We start from the raw sequence: 14,558 nt of genomic DNA on the forward strand, positions 1-14,558 counted from the left end.
AACTCTGCTTTTCATATGAATACGCCAGTCAAGCACATACCATGATTCTGAGAGGGCAACCTTGCTGGAAAGAAACAAACCTGCAAAAACAAGCCACAGAAACATAAGGCTAGAAGAAAGTGTCTCTCCTCCATGTCTCCTTCGTCCTTGGTTTCATAACAAGCAATGCAGTTCCCTCCAACTCCAGGTTTCTGCTTACTTGGCCTACAGTATTTTGGCAACCGCCATTTGGCTTAGATTTCAAATCACTGATTAATCTCCTCATTTCTTCACTTCAGAAGCCCTTCCTACAGGGCCTTCAAAAGGCAAGTGAATTATCTCTCTGCCACAGCCGCACCTTTCACAATCACACTTTTGTCCCACACATCACCAGAAGAATTCTTAAATCCTCACTTTACAATAGACAATGAAGTAAAACATTGCATAATGCTACAAACCCCTCCCCCCCTCAGCCTCTGGGGTTTAAGAATCCAAAGGATAAAGGTACTCATGCAGCATGGCCAGGGATGAAAGCAGCACCTAGTTAAAAGGTTACCTTATTTTTGGTAAGCTGCGATGGCAGGATGTGTAGTTCTAGGTCACCAGCAGCTGTATCAGCATACAGATGATCTAGAATTGCTCTCTACCCTGCAGACAGTACAGTAGCAGCAGCTCCTGAGGGTAGAGAAGAAATTTAGAAAATATTCATACAGCCATGCTGGAAGAGGTCCTTCCCAGCCAAGAACACAGCTGGTGTGCTGAACACCCCAGAACTGACCAAAAAGGAATTATCAACTGGGCTTTTGGGATATGGGATGTTTGGGGTTGCTTGGTTGGTCTGGTTTTTTGTTTTGGTTTTGTTGTGGTTTGGTTTTTTTTGTGGGTTTTTTTTGTTTTGTTTTGTTCTAAAGGTGGTAAATAATCTTCAATGGAAGACAATCTAAAAACATAAAAACATTTAAATATTTGATCAACTACCATCCTGTAACCTGTGGTCCAGATTTGGAAGCATCCTTTTGTACATTTGCAGTCATTACACAATCTGCGTAAGAGAGACTCTGGAATGAAAGGGCGAAGCTAACACGTCCAAAGTTCATTGCCATCTTAGGTGTTTTGTTAGCTTGCTTGTAGAAAATGCCCATTAATGATTGAAGGAGGAAAAAGGTGAGGAAAGCAATCAGTGGTTTGACTAGAGTTTAATCTAAGCAGATGCACTAAATATCTGTGCACTTACAGAGTCTAAAGGACACTCACTTGTCTTCAGCAGCCTTAAAAGGCAGTACTTCAGCAGTTATAATTTAACCCTTCATGTGAAAGGCAGAAAGAGTGAGGCTTGTCAAGTGCTGTTTGACCACATTAAGCAGCTTCGCTATACTTTCTCTGAGATTTGTGTGAAAGGAAATAAGATTTGTATTGTTTGCAGCTTAAGCAATTTTCTCCAAGATGCCAATAAAGTACTACCAACTCCCCTGGTGTCGCCACGGCTATGCTGACAGGGAACTCAGCCGACTTTGTTTGGGGAGATGCAGATCTAGAGACAGAACTACCTCCCCCCACCCAGTCTGTCTGGTCTGTCACTGCCAACGTGCAGCCTGTCCACACCGCCATCTTCTGAAGAGGTCCCAGAACATGGGCAAGACCTGAAGTAGGTGTTCAGGTGAACTGTATCGCTAGTCTAACCACTGCCTGACACATTGTTCAGCTGCGTACTTTCAAATGGCAATTCGTAAACCAGTTTTCTATGCTAGTCTTCATATCTATAAATATGTAACAAAATAAACATCACATGCGAACCTTCTGCAAAACTTGTAACAAAAGAAACATAGCAGTCATTCAGGTTGAAAAATTATCATCTATAATCCCTTTTTTCACTTTTACACAACTGAAAGTGGTTTTTTTTGTTCCTACACTACCATTATAGGTAATGAGGGCATGGAAAGATTACAGGAAAATGTTATCTAAGAAAAGAAATTTCATCTTGCTTCTCGTTTACATATTCCTGCTATGCAACACAATCAACTAATGTAGTTGCAAGGAATGGTTTTTAAGATTTCAGAAGGAAACTTGCCTAGTGAAAGTTTGTTGTAACCAACTAGCTAACTATGTCAATTTTTATATAATGTAATCTTCTCAGTCTGATGTATTTATTTGCATTCTCTAAACTGATACAGTAACTATTTGGGTTCGTTAAATAATGTTGTTTTACATATTAGAACATTAAGGAAAAACCACAATAATTTAAGGCTGTTTTAAAAATCACATATACAGCTGAAACACAATAGTGCACATGAAATGATAATTAAGTGCTGGCAGCATGAAGCGCATCTGCTAAGAGTGTGAAATGGAAATAAAATCAGTGCTGCATCGCCAAGGAAAGAAATTTGTCATTTCCATTTTTCTAGAACATCCACTTTCAGGCAATATAAAGCAGCACATTTTTATTATGGCATAGGTCTTTCATGACCTCTAGGTTCACCACAAATTCATCAAGATCAATGCCATTATAGACCACAAGTGCTATTTTTACTGAGATACATTTTTCTGTTGTTCAACCCCATCTTCCCATGTAGCATTGATCTTGTTAAGCATCCCTTGGAGTAAAGCTAATACCCAGTTAAGAGGGTGCATATTATACTAGGATAGCTCAGAATGCACTCACTGTTTTAGGGAAAGGATCCAATTCTCTTTACAGATTGGAAGAAGATGCCTTACAGAAGAAAGGCAAGGGTCAGAGCCATCCTATATAGGAGTGAATCTTGTATATTTAAGTATGTAACCTAACAAGTATGTATGGTTACATTAGAGAACCAGACATCAGTGAAAATACCAGCATATTAAAGAAATCACAACACAATCAAATCACTTTTGCAGAAAATAACTTAATTGAAAACTTAATCCAGTATCTTTCCTCTTTCTACATGTCGCACCTCTTTGAGCTGTTGCCTATCGGGGAAAAAACACTTTGCTTAACTAGGAAGGCGGCAGACTGGTTTATGCCACCTCTGCTTTTTTGTCTTTCATCAGGAATAACAGATCTCTTCTCAAAGTTTTATTTTGTATTAGCTTCATGCTTTAAAAGGCTACCACAACAACCTTTATTAAAGAATATGATGCAAATTGTTTAAACACATTTTTACTTTCAGCAATGGATGGACAGAAAATAGAGAAGAACCAGATCCTTAGTACTGCCAAAAAGCAGCATGAACTAGAACGAAGCAAGTACCAGAGCGTTCCCTCAAGTACCATGCCGCAAACTCCTGGGTGAAGGCTGTAGTAATCAGTGCTGTGGCAGAGGGCACGGTGAGGTGGCAAAAAAGCATTAAAGAGCATCCTTAAAGAAAATAATGACTCATTTGTTAGACAGAACTATCTCCAGCTTCTGCCTGTTGAGCACATGACACGGAGAGGGCTGTTACCAACCACATCACACGCCTGCTGATTTCCCAGTGGGACTCAGATCGTACAATACTGTGTCAGTTGGATGTTCTAGAAATCCTCAGTTCCCCTCCAGCGGACAGCTCTCAGTCTTTGTAAAGACTATGTAAAATAGGCTTTGCAAACACGGGCCAAGTAGATGTCTTCAACTCCAGAGCAAAAAGATGACCATCTCAGCACACCAAAGGCAAGTATTTTTGTTGAGGTGATCACCAGGTAGAGCATGAATACTGGAGATGGCTCCTCTGAAGTGGTGTTTGCTTATTCCCCACTGACAATTCATCTACTTCTTACCAGTAGAAAATGCAGAAGTTTAATGGCACACATTTACCAGAGCAGAAAGTAGCACAATGCATTCCTGTGAGGCTGCAGAGTACAGCCATACCCTTTCATCTTGCTTGAGTATTAAGTTCATTTAATAGAGGCGAGCCAGCTTTTCCCTCACTTATTTAACTACATTAAAATACTGAGGAAGGCATATTTTCTGTCAATGAAATGGAGAGGCTAATAGTAGCCATGTGAAACAGCCAGCTACCTAAATTCATCTCAGTGCAATCTCATTTCAACGCAAACATTGCCAATTTTTTTTCTGTATAACACAGTTCTGCCAGTTAAGATGTAGTCTTTTTTCCAGCAGTGTCCTCAGCCTAGTCTCAGGTCTTCATAGGCTGAGATCACGATTCCAAATAACACTGCATTTTTGTAGTTATGCATCAATCTGTTGGCAACACAGCACATGCTAAAGGAGTTCACAGTTTATCTCTGTATGTCTGTAAAAAAGCCTCTGTATGTCCCCAAAAGCCTACATATTTTAATTTTGTACTGCCGAGACAAACTCAGTGAGCGGAGGGACAAAGGGGAAAGGAAGATTCCACAATGGAAGAGGTTTATTTTAAGCCTATGTTAAGCTGCCACCAGGGCTTCTCTAAATATAGATTTGTCCACTGTAAACACCCTTAGTCTGCATTTAGTGCAGACACACGCAGTGTTACTCAGCAATGGCAAGCAGGCTTTACATTCACACCCAGGTCCACAATAATTCTCAATCACAACCGATTCCTGAAGAAATAGCTTGTAAGTGGGTTTTTCCATCCAAAGAGAAACGTTAACCAAGAAAAGCTTACCTCTTCCTGTTGGTATCACGCCTTTGTCATTTAAAGTCTCAAGATGAGAAGCAAGCTCATCAAGGGGCTGTAGCTTTCAGGACCAACTCTCCAATTGACCATGGTTTGCAAAGGACAGGCAAGCAGGGGCTGCACAGACACGTTCCTTGAGCTTCTGCAGCGGCTCACATGTGACAAGGCAGGAAACAGCCTGCACTGGGCAGGTGTGGGTCATTGTTCTGCCACTCAGAAATCCTGGCATCTGTACCATGGCTTCCTGCTAACTCCTGTCCTCCACTTGTTAATGCTTGCTCTGCCTCCGAATCATTAATCCTTGTATTCTGCAACATAAATGCTGCACTATACAAAACCATCCATCACAAGTAGGGGTAATCTCACCACATCTGCAAAGAGCTTGGACAGTTTACCATCCATAAATTAAAGTATACTTGCTCTGACAACTATAACATAAATATATGCGGTGTGTTCTACCACTGCAATGCGATACTCTCTCCAAGTTTATGTGAATCATCCCCCCCCAGAGAAGAGAATTGGAAACCATTTTCTGTTTACTGATCATTTGAGCTTCCTTACTAAAAAAGTAAAAATGTGAAAAAGTACATCTCCATTGAAACAACTCAGGGACTCCTCTGTAACTTCCCTGTAAACCAGACATAAATGTAGAACTGTACCTGTGTTAAACTTCATTTGCATTTTGGGTTTTGCCATTTAAAGAGTATATGGCAAAGATCGCCAGCTGAGAGGATCAGGATGCTGCATTTCAGTAAGCTATCAGCCCAAGATCTGCCAGTACTGCGCTCTTGTGCTGACCTGGAGTCAGAGTTGTGCAGGGTCAGCATTTGGGATGGTTCCAAACCACAGTGTAAAAGCTGAACCTAAAGGGCTTTTCATCTCTGACATACATCACCTACCAACTAAAATATGTAACAAGATCTATCTTTGAAATTTACTTTGAAGTGGAATATTCCAGCCTGTCCAGCAATCATTACAGCAAGTAGTGGAACAACTAGAAAAATTAGAAACCCAAATGGTCAGTAGAATACACGCGTGTTACATACTCATCCCTGTCCTGAAAATCAGCTGAAGAAGGTTTCTTCTCAGCACTGAAAATGACACTTCCAATGCAACACCTCCACATAGCAAGTGCTATCCAAAGCCCTACAGTACTGCTCTATCACTTTTTGAGCATCAGGATTTTGTTTACTTTCCATTGCCTGTGGCTTTTTCCCAGTTGAGGAAGAGTCCAGACACCTGCCACAAATAATGCTCCTCATGGCCATGCTGGGACATCTTAACAGTCTTATGGAGCACCTGCTGCCTACTACAAATTAGACATCAGGTGCCTACTGTTAGCAGCAGCGAGATCATGTGGGAATGCCATAATCATTCAGATGATCAGCTCTCCGTAACTGCTATCAATGTTTAGAAACATTCATTCACTTTTGAACAAGGCAGAAAAAGTTTCTTTATAGCACTTGAGTTCTGGACAGTTGGTGTTCTCCGTATTCCACAAGGAATGCTTGTAAAACTTACTGGTATGACAGGCCAAAAAGATGCATATGAATGAGGTATAAGAGAACACCCCACACCCCCACAACCCCCAAGAATACAAAGCACTGAGCACATGTCTTGTGTGCTGGTTTCCTTTAACCTACAAAATTTCTGGGCTAAGAAACAGTGGAAGAAGCAGTCTGTGCATCACGCGTATGAGCAAGGCACCAAACGGCAAACTGTCTACCAGTGTTTCAGACTAGGCAATCCCACCTTGACAGTGAGATCAGGAGAGACAAATGCTAAATCACCAGCTTACTGACTTCAATCTCAGAAACCCCAGTGCCATTACGTACATAAATAAAGCTCCAAGTGTTTGATTGAGATGGCATTCAGACAATGTCCCTGGAGAACACTGACGTGAAGTACACTCTGGCAGGCCTACATGGGTCTACCTTGGATATTTTGTAGCATGTTCATGTTCAGTCTAAATTCATTTGGAGAGTTTCTGGCTAGAGATCGCTTTGATCCTCTTGCCCCTTACAATAGCTATTGAAACCTGAAAAGCTTTTGCCTGAATAGTTAGAAATTAGACCACTTCTCACATCTAAGATACAGAGTGAAGCCTCTACCTTGAATTCACAAAGCTCTGGAGGTGATTTTTTTTTTTTTTTCCCCAGAGCAAACTCATGTACTAAAGACAAAGAATGAGCAGGAATCTAGAATGCTTCCTGAAAGGAAGCAGTCCTACCTTGAGCTGTGGGATTGCACAAGTCAGACCCATGAGTACAACATGAGACTGAAGGTCAAGCCAAGGTTCTGCAATGGGCTACAATTTAGGTAGGAGCAGGTTGGGCTTGGAGAGAGCTCTTTGGATTCTTCCCTACGGTTAGGGATGAATCTTGCCTTAGAAAAGGGTTGTTTCTCCACTGATTCATGTGGCTGAGTATTAGGTAATGAGAAGTTCTTCAGAAGAGGCATAATATCTGCAAGGATATTAAAAGGATTTGAGTCAGACAAGCAAAAAAGTGTTCATTTGACAAAAAGAAAAGCTATCCTTATTTGGCTATACTTATTTTTGTGTTTTGGAAATAGACAAGACATTGGAGAGAGTTTATTTAAAATATTTCTGCACAGGCTTGGAACTTATTTTTAACACACAAAGCATTCCTATACCGTTAATAGATGTGCAAACAGACACAGGACTTTCCTCTTCAATTTTCCTCCTTATTGCTGTCCCCCCCCCGCCTCCATATAGTCATTAAAATAAGTCTCTTATCATTTGCCCAAGAGGTCAATTGGCACACACTTCATAAAAAGTAGACAGCATCTTAAATACAGGGCCAGGGTCTTCACAGAAAATGCCATTGCTTCAAACTGCAGAAACATATTTTTTTTAATACTATTTTATATATTCTCCACTAAAGAGAATAATATTAGAGCACATTTACCCTAGTTAAAATTGAGTTGAAGTAAAACAGGTAAGAAGAGGTGAATTCTAAATATCAACAGGTCAACAGTGAATTAAAGCTGCATTTGCAGAAAATAATTATTTTCCTTAAAAGGCAGTTTTCTGCTTTAGGGTAGGCTGACAAACCACCTTAAGTTTCTCCACTGCAGAGATGGAAAACATCCTTAATGGCTTCCCTTAACCTACCTTTGAAGTGCTGCAGCAATTATGTAACTGCTCTGGAAACAGAGGAGGCACAGCCAGCAGCCCTGCCTCCCAGCAGAGCACTTGGGAGGGGAAAACAAACAAAAAAGTCTTTGCTGAGACTTCCCCCCACCTCAGCCTTAGGCCAACTTGGATAGGAAAGCTGTAGCAAGTGTCAGGCTTTTATAGTCTGTTCTATTTTTGAGGATTTGTTGTGGAGGAAGAAAGTGAAGCCTGAGCATCATGTGGGCAACTTTAATATGAGGGCAAAAATGCCGAGAGAACAGTGCCCTGGCTCCTTTTACCCCTGCGGGAATAATGTTGCTGTGCCTTTCATTGAACCCTGAGATCTGAGGCTTGGAGGAAGTGTTTAGTTTACAAATAACTGCAAAATTCTCAGAAAGATGTAGAAGATGTCAAAGCTAATTTTAAAGCCCGCTTATCCATTTGGAATTTGCAACCAAATTCAGTTCTCATTTCTGCTTGTCTAAGTCAAAAATAACCTCACTTTAGTGATTTCATCAGTGCGAAGAACAGCAGCCACAATATCTAGGTAAGAGCCAATTTCAGCCCTCAACACATCCAAGTATTTTGGAGAACTGATCAAAGGTTCATTGACATTTGCTGAATTACATCTTAAAAGGTTCCTTGCATTAATACCTTTTAAAGAAGATCAGATGGCAATTCATAAATGCAAATGGCAGTGCTGCAAAAAAGCAAACCATTACAAAATCTTCTTTCCAAAACAGTTTTAAAAACAGGAATTTGGAACATAGGAAATAACCGAAAAGCATGTGAGAATATGGAAGTTGTACTGTCAGCAGTAGATGAGACTACTATAGCATGACAGCTAAGTTTGGCAGGTTCATTATCAGCTGTAAATTACAGAACAATTGTATAATTAAAGAAAAAAACTTAAAATACCCTTCTGCAGCGGTAAAGGCAAGATGCCGCAGCAACTATAGGAAATTGCTAAAATGCAAGTATGGACCAAAGAGCAAGATTTGCAAGAGAAGCAAGTAGCAGGCAAATAAACCTGGCAGCATGTTAATGACAAAAATCCCCCAAACAAACAAAAAATAAAACATCCAGAACCAACCAAACTGAACAACGAAGGCAAGAAGTTTCATTATACCACGCACACAAAAAAAGCCAAACCAGGCTACAGTTTTGGCTGCTTGTGCCAGTATAAGCTACTCAAGATGCACATTTTGTAGCCTGAAAGATTATCTCAGCCACAATCAGTTCTATCAGTGTATCATTTATTCAGCATTTAATGGCTTGACCTAGTAAATCTTCAGCAAAACTTGAGCACATTTTATTACTGCCACGAGGCATTCTGACTCTGATCAATTAAACATTAGGACCCTCTGGGAAATAAACTAGCTTACTTAATACAGTTTTCTTCCAGGAGGTAACCCAGGAGAATGGACCTTCTTACATTTAACAGAAACCTGAAACTGTGAGGAAGTTTCAGAATCAGAATATTCCAAATATTTCAAAAGAACAGAGTTCTGTAAAGATTGAGTAAAGTGGAAGTGTTTGGAAAAAACAAGCTACTTAGCAAACGTACCAAAATCTGGTCCATGTCTTGTCAGAAAACAAGCTGGATTTCCCCCTCACTCAGTTATTAGGCAATGCAAAGGCAAGTATTCTGTTCACATAGTGCCCTCTTCGCCCTTCTTATTCCCTTGGTGCTTCCAAACTGATTGCTCATGACAATTCGTTTCACTATGCAAATCAACATTCTGTAAAACAGAAGGTGGTTAAGTTAAGCTGTTAAACACCAGAACAGAAACAAAGTCTCTCCTTGCCTGACAGTCCTGCCCTGGAAACAGTGGTCCGTATTGAATGTTAAAATTTTGAAGTGTAAAAAAACCTTTCAGGGGTTCTTGCTTTCAATAGACAAGGCAGATGGTGCTCACAGAAGGAAATTATTTCCATGTTTTTCTTTCCATTTTCCTTCTGTACGTCTCTCCCCGTGGACCCTTTGCACATAAAGATAGGAACAAGCCTGAATCAGTTTAACTCTGAAAGGAAAGCCTATCACAAGCAGTCGCCACGCTGGTCTCCAGCTTGCGCGCTGGCAGTGCTGAAAACATGCCATAGCATTCAATCCAAAATGGGTTTGGTTTTGCTTTTGTCTTACAGATCAGGCAGATAGGTAGAGCTAAGATAGGTAGTGGATGTGGCAGGACATTGGTGATATTTCTAACCACATTTGCACATGCACAGAGATTCCCCCAGTAACATCTCTTCAGAAAAAACCCCAATCACTATGCTCCAGACAAGCTTAGCAGGGTTATCGCTGTTAAGAGACCATGTTTTCCCCAAGAATCTAGGTAAGATTCAGGCTGAAATTATAGTTAAACCTGAATTTCAGTTAGGTGGATTCCTAAAATACACCATAAAATAGAAGTAAAACTTTTATTATGCAATCTCGACTCACAGAAACTGTTCTTACAGTACATCAACCCTTGAACTAGGGAACTTGCCCTGGAGCTGGAGCAAGGCCACAACATTCCCGGAGCATCTCTGGGAAGCTCTTGGGGTGTTTCAGCTAAAAAAAATAGGTTTCCCTCTTAATTCACATATTAATTTCAGCTACACAGAGTCTCTCTATATATACACTTCATAGTAGGAGATGCTTTAGTCTATACAGAAGTTTTTTTAAAGAAAATTAATGACTTTTCACAATACTAAACAGTTAACTTGAAAACCCTTAATTATCTTCAGGAACAAACAGCATTAAAATTGTCCTTAATTAAACACTCAAGACAACAGCCAGACTAATCCTTGAATTTTTTAATAGCATGAGGAATGCAGTAAGTTTTAACAAGTTTAATTCCTTAGTATGTTGTCACAGCTAACACTTGTTTCGGAAGGAAAATAAATAAAACTTACGACTGTTACAGTTCACTAAATCTGCTGCAAAAATCTCTGTGCAGGAAAAGTGAAGAGATGATTCTAACATTATACAGAAATATGTCCTGACAAGCAAAAGCAAAACAAAAGTGTATTAAGATTAAAACCCTTAGTAATTTTAACCACTCATCCACAGAAACTCACTTTGTTTTTTTCACAATAGCTACCTTTTATGTGAAAATTAAGATTTTGTGGATTTGATCATATTTAAGAACTTCAATTTCTCTACTGCCAAGACTGTGCTGTATTTTTTTTATTTATATTGGGGCCTCAATAATTGATAATTAGTTCAAGAGGTAGACCTAGATCTACAAGACATGCAACAGCAGAAGAGTCACCCCAAAACACTCTGCGAATCTTTTCTTCCCCCATTTGCTCAAGTATACACAGATACATAAATTATAGCCTATTGCAGGTAAAGAAGGGTGCTTCATTGTCAAGGGTCATATGCAGCCTTTAACATCTCAGAAACAATATCCTGGCTCCTGTACTGCCACTTCCAGGAGCTTTCAGCCCTTTGGGGTAATCTATCATCCCAGAAGTTCCCACCAGGGCTCCTTCCCTCCCTTTCCCTACTTCTCCGTCTGGCACTGCCCTCTACTCTCCTGCCTGCTCCTAGCTTTCCAGTAAGTAAATCTCTCCAAAGTTCATCCAGCCCTCAGTTCCCTGATCTAACTGGAGTTTGCTTTGATACTTTCCGGTGCCAACACCACTGCCTAAGAGAAACCACCTCTATTACTGTTACTCAGCTTAGGGCTGTTCACAGCCCATACAGAGTTGTTTTTGTAGACCTAGCTAAGCAGGGAGGAAAGGGCGAGTGAAAAGGTATTTGAATACTGGACCTATTTTCTCTCTGCCCCTTTATTAGCCTCAAACACCACCCCTCCCTTTCAAGCAGGTCCATCTATTCTCCTTTTGCTCACCATGGCAGCACAACACTAACATCCTCCTTCAATCGCTTATCAGCATCACATAAAGACACATTTTTAGATACAGGATTTGGTCCAGCGCCATTTTCAAATCACCAGGTGCTTTCTTTGGCCATTATGGCATTTTAATTTGATTCTTAGATTTTAGGGTAATCAGGCGACTGTGTTGTGGCAGAGCTGCAGAGCACAGCCCACAGGAAACTGCTGCTGAGCTGGCCTTTTCTCTGCAAATTCCTGCTGTTTCAGGTCCTGCAGACTGAATGCTGCCAACAGCCGGGGCCGGGGGCTCCAGCCCTTACAGTACCCAGCCTGGTGGCCTACCAGCATGGCTGTTTGCTGAGCTGAGAGCTGCAAAGCCACCTCAGCCTATGCTCCCTGCATGCTCCAGCTCCCACACCTTATTCTGAACTTGGCTACAAGGGTGGAGGAAGGCTCTGACACTGCTCTCCAAATGGCCTCTGCAGCTCCGGAGCCACCCTGGGGGACACGAGCCACCTGAAGGCTCAGGAGGTCCTGAAGATATCAGTCTACTTGGGGTAACTAATCACAGTTCAACTGTCCCGGTGCAGGCAGGTATACAGAAAGGGGAATAACAATACTCAGGTGGCAGTTATTACAAATAAAAGTAACCATCCGACCCTTTTCGTATGGAAACAACTGCAAAAATTCATACACAAATGATCCAAAACAACCTGCCTTATTTGGTGATGCAGATTAGCAATTCTGCATATTCTAAAGAAAGTCAGGTACCACACTCAGCTGAACTGCAAAATTACTTCATATTACTAACCTTCCTTCTTTCCCTCAATAGAAAATTAGCTAAAGTAGATAGCATGTGTTGAAGAGCCAGAGAAAAGTCAGGATAATTTTTAGGAAGCATTAAAAAAAAAAAAAAAAAAAAAAGAGAGAGAGAGAGTCAGGTCACAGCAGATCTTAAAATTCTCATCTCTAGGCAGAAAGATAAAGTACTCACTATTGAATTCTTCTCCATTTATTTTCGTTGTTGACAGCCAGCACAGTGTTAAGATTCACTATGGAGTTACAACCTGTTTCATTCAACACTGTCAAAATGCACTTAGATCCAGAATGGCAAGAGCCCGGTTCACAACACTGCTTTTTCACACTGGTTCGAAGGGGCCTTCAGTTACAGGAGAAAAGCCAGAGCGTGACTATAGGACTGAGGAAGAAAGGAGGCCAGAGTGGTATGCTTCTGAAGTTCAGCCCCAGAAATACATTCCACACTGTGACTGGACAAAATAAAACTCCCCGTAATGTACTATAAAGGGGATCTCAAGCTACGGAAGTGCTCTCTACCATACTGTGATCCCTGAACACAGCTGGCTACACCCAGATGTTCTACCAGGTTTCTGTAATTTCTCCAACTCATCTCTAGTATGACAAAGAAAAGCATTCATGCTGTGAAGGTTAAATCAGTCCCACTGGACATCAATATTTCCCTTGTTAGGAAGGATGGAGAATGTCACACAACAGATACTCAAGACTCCCACAGATGACTGTTTTGGTTTCATTAAGTTCACATGCCAGTTTTTGTTCAAGCCTTAGAGAAAAAAATATGGGGCATACTATACAGCATTATCACTAATATAAAGAATTTGGAACTAATCTTATTCCACTCTGCTAACACAAGCCATACCTAGGCTTCCACTTTTTGTTCCTCATTGCAAATACTCCAATTCTTGTTCCGTATCACTCAAAGGAAAAAAAATGTCACAGCAGGCATAACCACCAGTGTACTGGTTAGCACAAAGAGACATTTCCCCATGTAGGAGCAGAGAAAAGCCATAGCTGATTTTCATAATGAGCCTCGAGGCTCAAAAGCAAAGTTTCCAACTTAGTCTCTTAACACTTGTACTCAGTGTTTTCTGCATTCAAGTGAAGTAATGGTCTTTACACATACCTTCAGACTCCATCTGGGAAATGCAGGACTGACTTCAGCCTCTTCTGGCTTCTGGGCTGAAGGTTACACCATATACCTTGAAAGGTACGGAATGGCCTCAAAAGCACGTGAAACAGATTGATGAATTCAAGCCAGCACCTTTACATACAGGAAGGATTAGGCTTATTAAAATTGTTTGCTTTGCAATGCATCATTCTTTTTCCTGCTCTCAGCAGTTTACCAGAATTTCTAAGTTAACTCCCGCAATGCTGGGAACTTGTTTTCCTTTACAAAGGGGTAGAAACACTGGAAAAAATACAAAAAAAAACATCTGAAGGGGAGATCACCTGGACAAGGCTATCTGAAATTAAAGCAATCACATGAACCACCTTTCCCTTTTCATCTGGTCTTCTGGAAGTATTCAAGCAACCCATTTCTGTTGGCAGACATCAGAAAGAAAACAAATGACATGCATGAAGACAGACAGCATCAACACAGCTCATTCATCCAGTTGAGACGCACCAGCTGTGCCAGTGTCAGGCAGGGCACCCACAAGGAGACAGGCAGAACTACAGATTGCTCAGCATTTGCAGCAGTGGAGAGAGGAGAACACAGACACATTTTAAGAAATACTGCATGTGTTCTAGGAACAGAATAACGTGAAGTACTTCCATGGCCGGGTGCCCAAGAACTTGCAGCCGCCATCATAATCCAGGGATTTTACTGGTCAAAACGGAATACCATGCTTTATATTGCACACAGGGTCCTGTGCTGACGAGAGCACAGCATGCATTTGCAGAGATACGCCTGTGGCAGCTGAACGACAAGACAGACAAGTGGATTCAAACAATCAGTTTAGCAAGACTCAAACATCCAATACAGGATAAGCATTGGTAAGTGCCACCAAGACTAAGATCTAAGCCCAGAAACTCGGCAATATACAGCCAGATGCAGCAAATAACTTACAGAAGCTACCGAGTAGGCCACACAGGTGAGCCCTGTGCCAAGTTGATGAATAAATGTCTACAATAAAAAGGTGACCAAACCAGAGATTTCACAAGGGATGACACAATAAAATACACAGAGGATTTTCACAAATGCATACCATTGCCTAGTTTACAATT

The sequence above is a fragment of the Falco rusticolus genome, chromosome 9 (genome assembly GCF_015220075.1).
Source record: "Falco rusticolus isolate bFalRus1 chromosome 9, bFalRus1.pri, whole genome shotgun sequence".
NCBI lineage: Eukaryota > Metazoa > Chordata > Aves > Falconiformes > Falconidae > Falco > Falco rusticolus.